Source organism: Orcinus orca, chromosome 6 (assembly GCF_937001465.1).
Source record: "Orcinus orca chromosome 6, mOrcOrc1.1, whole genome shotgun sequence".
NCBI lineage: Eukaryota > Metazoa > Chordata > Mammalia > Artiodactyla > Delphinidae > Orcinus > Orcinus orca.
This window is the reverse complement of record NC_064564.1, coordinates 93,734,343-93,740,846: the sequence shown is the minus strand read 5'-3', so window position 1 is coordinate 93,740,846 and position 6,504 is coordinate 93,734,343. Positions and strand designations below refer to the sequence as shown.

Here is a 6,504-nt window from a genome sequence, read left to right as displayed (position 1 = left end):
GTTTCCCTGGTGGTGCAGTGGTTAAGAATCCACCTGCCAATGCAGGGGACACAGGTTTGAGCCCTGGTCCGGGAAGATCCCACATGCCGCGGAGCAACTAAGCCTGGGCGCCACAACTACTGAGCCCACACGCCTAGAGCCCATGCTCCACAACAAGAGAAGCCTCCGCAATGAGAAGCCCGTGCACCACAACGAAAAGTAGTCCCCGCTCGCTGCAACTGGAGAACACCCGCGTGCAGCAACGAAGACCCAATGTGGCCAAAAATAAATAATAAAATAAAATTAATTAATTAAAAAAAAGGCAAAGTCGTGCTCACTTCAGCAGCACATATACTAAAATTGGACCAATACAGAGAAGATTAGCATGGACCCCTGCACAAAGATGCCACGCAAATTCGTGAAGCATTCCATTTTTTAATAACCTATAATGGAATATAATATGAAAAAAATAACAGAATCACTTTGCTGTACACCTGAACCTAACACAATATTGTAAATCAACTCTACTTCAATTTTTTTAAATTGCAAAGCCTGTCAGCCTGGCTCCCTGAATGCCTGTGCAGGACATAGTTCCCCACCAACTTGAAATGCCTTGAACTCTTCTTGTGAGTGAAAATAAACTTGAATGTATTTGAGCCATTATACATTATGGAGACTTTGGTTACTACAGTTGGCCTATCCAACTAATACAAGTGGAGCAAGCCCCAATCCACAACACCCTTTAGAGAATCATCCACGAGGACCCTCCTCATTGATGAGTTAACCTCCTTGGCCCTGTACTCAGTCTTAGCTTGCTGGTTTCTCCCACCCTGCATGGCTGAGATCCCAGCTTCTTATATTCCAATTCCATCTAAATAAGCACAGCACTCTATGAACTCAGGGATGGAAAAAGCTGGATTTATGGCAAGGAGATGCGGGCGTGTACACACGCACAGCCCTGAGCCTGTTTCTCTCAGTCTGCTCATCCAAGGGTGGCTTGAATGGCATCCCTCAGTGAGGGAATGTAAGCCTATAACTTCAGTGTCACTCTGTGAAGAGATGACAGGATCCAAAAGAATGCCAATCAATATATTACTCATTTTCCTTGCTTTTCTAGAGTAGATTTTTTTTTCATTTGTTCTTGTGATAGTAGATGTGGAAATTGCCATCTTTGGGGTAATTAAGAATTTCTGAAACCAAGTGGAACTTCCGTTAACCCAGTTTATAAACAATGTTAGGGGTGTTCTGGGTCCCTATCTGATGTGCTTTTCTTGCAATGCTTAAATGAGGCTTAGAACCTGAGCCCTTGAACCAGCAGAGGGCAGAGATGAGACACAAGAGAGAGGCTTGGGGAAAACAGTAAGACCAGTGAATTTTCATGAGCATGGGCCAACTGTTGAACTTTATTTGCTGTGAAGGGAATTCCTTTATCAGAAGAAATGATATGTGGAATACTATGATGGTATATAAGGCATTCTGTAAACCCAAGGATGATAGATTTAGCAGAAGCATTGCATTCAGGGAAATCAAATTCATGTCCAAAGTGTCTATTCCAATAAGAATAAAGTGCTGCCCCTTCCATGAAGGAAGCAGTCCAGTGTAATCAAACCAGTGCCACACTGGAGGCTCAGTATCGCTCTCTACTGCTGGCAGATTGGGCACTCAGCAGCAGTATAGCCAAGTTGGCCTTGGTGAGAAGTCCATGTTGTTGAGCTCATACATAACCTCCATATGAATTTAGGACCAGCCTTTCCATTTTTTGCATAAAAAGATTATTGGAACTTCCATAGGGATTGCACTGAATTTGTAGATTACTTTGGGACATACTGCCATCTTAACATTAAGTCTTTCTTCTAATGCATGATATCTTTCCATTTATTTGGGTCTCCTTTAATTTCTTTCAGCAATGTTTTGTATCTTCTTAAACTTGTTGAGACTTGTTTTGTGGCCTATCATATGATCTATGATGGAGAATTTTCCATATGCCTTTGAGAAGGATGGTCTGCTGCTGTTAGATGGAATAGTCTATATACATCTGTTAGGCCCATTTTGTCTATAATGTTGTCCAAATCCACTGTTTTCTTACTGATTTTCTGTCTTGATGATCTGTGTATTGTTGAAAGTACAGGACTGAAGTTCCTACTATTACTGTAGTGTTTCTTACTCCCTTCAGATCTGTTAGTATTTGCTTCATATATTTGGTGCTCTGATGTTGGGTGCATATACATTTACAACTGCTATAACCTCTTAATGAAGTGACCCCTTTATCATTAGTTAATGACCTTCTTTGTCTCTTGTTGCTGTTTTTGACTTAAAGCTTAAAGTCTATTTTGTCTGATATAAGTATAGTTACCCCTGCTCTCTTGGTTTCCACTTACATGAAATATTTTTTCCTATCTCTTCACTTTCAGCATACGTGTATCCTTAAAGTTTAAGTGAATCTCTTGTAGGCAGATACAGATGGATCTTGTTTTCTTATCCACCTAGCCACTCTATGACTTTCCATTGGATAACTTAATCCATTTACAAGTAGAGTAATTTTTGATGACTTACTAATCAAGTGAGGACTTACTAATGACATCTTATTGTTTTCTGGCTGTTTTGTAGTTCCCTTATTCCCTTGCTCTTCTCTTACTACCTTCCTTTGTGAACTGATGATTTTTCATTTTGATATGCTTTCTCTTCTCTTTACCTTTTGTGTATCTACTGTAGGTTTCTGTTTTATGGTTACCATGAGGTTCACATAAAACATTTTATAGATATAGCAGTCTATTTTACACTGATAATGACTTATCTTCAATCACATACAAAAATTCCACCCTTTTACTTCCCCCCTTTTGTTTCCGATATCACAATTTATCCCTTTTTATATTGTGTATTCATAAATTATTATAGCTACAATTATTTTTAATACTTTTGCCCTTTAACATTTATACTAGAGTTAAGTGGTTAGCACACCACTATATTACAGTATTAGAGTAATCTGATTTCGACTATATACTTACCTTTTCCTGTATATTTTCATGTTTTCATGCTACTAATTAACATCCTTTCATGTTTTCATGTTATTCATTAGCATATTTTCATTTCAGCTTGAATAACTTCTTTCAGCATTTCTTACAAGGCAGGTCTAGGGGTGATCAACTCCATCCAGCTTTTGTTTGTCTGGGAAAATGTTTATATCTCTTTGATTTGTGAAAGACAGCTTTGCCAGTTAGACATGATTGGTTGGAAGTTTTTTCTTTCAGTTGTATATATTTCACTTTGAATATATCATTCTACTCTCTCCTAGCCTGCAGGGTTTCTGCTGAGAATTCTCCTGGCAGGCTTATGGGAGTTCCCTTGTAAGTTACAACTTTCTTCCCTCTTGCTGCTTTTAAGATTCTCTTTTTGTCTTTAATTTTTGACAGTTTTATTATAATGTGTCTTGGAGAATAATCACTTTTAATTTGAGATCATTTGATGACCTATGAGCTTCATGAACTTGAATATCTATATTTCTCCCCAGATTTGGGACATTCTCATCCATTATCTCCTTAAATAAACTTTCTTCCCTCTTCTACCTTTCTTCTTCTTTTGGGACTCCAATAATTCACAGATAGTTTCTTTTTATGGTTAATTTTGGTCAGTTTCAGCTCTTAGCACAGTAGTAGCTACCTATTCCCCCACCCCTAGCCCTCTGGCAAGCAGCTGTGCATGTACTGCAGGAACAACCTGCACATAACTTGCAGGAGCCAGGGTTGGCCAAAAAAAAAGGGGGGGGTGGGAGAGAGAGAGAGAGACCCTGTCCTCCAATTATCAGGGATCTGTGCTTTGACTGCTGATTGATGCTTTTGATCACAAAGGTGCAGACAAAGAGGTAGGGAGCCATTTTTGTTGTGCCACCCCCCCCATTGTTGGAAGTCCCTCCCCCTATGGATTAAATGACTTCTAGGGGATATGAAGGTCCAGTGCCCTTTTTTCTAGGACATTCAAAAACAACTGCATCTGTGGAGGAAATGAGAAAGTGACTGTGCATGCCCAGGAAAGGGGACAGGCTGAAAATAGACATTAGAAGACATCACATTTATTCCTCAGGGTAATCCTTGACACAAAAATAATCTGCAACAAACAAAAGAAAAAACAAAGTAATAAAAACATTTTTTTTATAAACCAGCAAACCCTAGGGAAGGGGGAGAACCTGATTTGCATTTACAACGTTATTAGATTCAAATGTCCAGCTGTCAACAAAATTCACAAAAGAAAAATAAAAGTATGACTCATTCAAAGGAAAAAATAAATAAACAGAAACTGTCCCTGAAAAAGACCTGGTGGCAGATCTACTAGATGAAAACTTTAAAACAACAGTCTTAAAGATGCTCAAAAAACTAAAAGAAGATGTGGAGAAAGCCAAGTCAACAATGTGTGAAAAAAATGGAAATATCAATAAAGAGATGGAAAACCTAAAAAACAGAAAAGAAATACTGGAGCAGAAAAGTACAATAAATGAAATTTAAAATTTACTATAGAGGGTCAAGGACAAATTTGAGCAGGCAGAAGACATAATCAGCAAAACTGAAGATAGGACACTGAAATTATTAAACCAGAGGAACAAAAAGAAAAAAGATTGAAGAAAAGTGAATACTAACTTCAGGAAACAAGAAAAATCTCAAATAAAAACCTAACCTTACAACGAAAGCAACTAGAGAAAGAAGAACAAACAAAACCCACAGTAGAAGGAAAGAAATCATAAAGATCAGAGCAGAAATAAATGAAATAGAGACAAAGAAAAGAGCAGAAAAGATCAATGAAATTAAAAGCTAGTTCATTGAAAAGATAAAGAAAATTGATAAACCTTTAGCTAGACTCATCAGGAAAAAATGAGAGAGAGCTCAAATCAATAAAACTAGAAATGAAAAAGAAGTTAGAACTCACACCACAGATATACAAAGGATCATAAGAGACTACTACAAGCAACTATATGCCAATAGAATGTACAACCTAGAAGAAATGGACAAATACTTAGAAAAGTACAATCTTCCAAGAATGATCCAGGAAGAAATAGAAAATATGAACAGACTGATTGTAAGTACTGAAATTGAAACTGTGATTTTAAAACTTCCAACAAACAAAAGTCCAGAACCAGATGGCCTCACAGGCAAATTCTATCAAACAGTTAGAGAAGAGTTCCTATCCTTCTGAAACTCTTCCAGGGACTTCCCTCTGGTGAAGTGGTTAAGAATCTTCCTGCCAATGCAGGGGACACGGGTTCAATCCCTGGTCCGGAGAGATCCCATTTGCCACGGAGCAACTAAGCCCGTGTGCCACAACTACTGAGCCTGAGCTCTAGAGCCCACGAACCACAACTACTGAGCCCGCATGCTCTAGGGCCTGTGTACCACAACTGCTGAGCCAACTGCTTCTCCTGCAATGAGAAGCCCACGTACCACAACGAACAGTAGCCCCTGCTCACCATAACTAGAGAAAGCCTGCACACAGCAACAAAGACCCAACACAGCCAAAACAAACAAATAAAAAAACAAAAACAAAAAAACTCTCCCAAAAAACTGCAGAGGAAGGAACACTCCCAAGCTCATTCTGAGACCACCATCACCCTGATACCAAAACCACAGAAAGATATCATAAAAAAGGAAACTTACAGGCCAGTATCACTGATGAATATAGATGCAAAAATCCTCAACAAAATACTAGCAAACCGAATCCAACAACACATTAAAAGGATCATACACCATGATCAAGTGGAATTTATCCCAGGGATGCAAGAATTCTTCAATATGTGCAAATCAATCAGTGTGATACACATCAACAAACTGAGGAACAAAAAACACATGATCATCTCAGTAGATGCAAAAAAAGCTTTTGAAAAAATTCAACACCCATTTATGACCAAAGGAAAAAAAAAACTCTCCAGAAAGTGGGCATAGAGGAAACCTACCTCAACATAATAAAGGCCATATATGACAAACCCACAGCTAACATCATTCTCAACAGTGAAAAACTGAAAGCATTTCCTCCAAGATCTGGAACAAGACAAGAATGTCCAATCTCACCACTTTTATTCAACATAGTTTTGGAAGTTCTAGCCATGGCAATCAGAGAAGAAAAAGAAATAAAAGGAATGCAAATTGGAAAAGAAGAAGTAAAACTGTCACTGTTTGCAGATGACCGGATACTATACATAGAAAATCCTAAAGATGCTACCAGAAAATTACTAGAGCTCATCAATGAATTTGGTACAGTTGCAGGATACAAAATTAATACACAAAAATCTCTTGCATTCCTACACACTAACAACAAAAGGTTAGAAAGAAAATGAAACAATCCCATTTACCATCACATCAAAAAGAATAAAATACCTAGGAATAAACGTACCTAAGGAGGCAAAAGATCTGTACTCAGAAAACTATAAGGTGCTGAAGAAAGAAATCAAAGATGACACAACAGATGGAGAGATATACCATATTCTTGGAAGAATCAATATTGTGAAAATGACCATACTACCCAAAGCAATCCACAAATTCAATG

At 38.1% G+C, this 6,504-nt stretch overlaps 1 non-coding gene across 1 annotated transcript; it reads left to right on the top strand.

Annotated features, from left to right (window-relative positions):
- The first annotated feature begins 309 nt into the window (after window positions 1-309).
- On the top strand, window positions 310-417 carry LOC117201940 (U6 spliceosomal RNA). The gene has a single exon (XR_004484084.2). It is a non-coding gene; the product is annotated as a U6 spliceosomal RNA (small nuclear RNA).
- The last annotated feature ends 6,087 nt before the right edge of the window (window positions 418-6,504 follow it).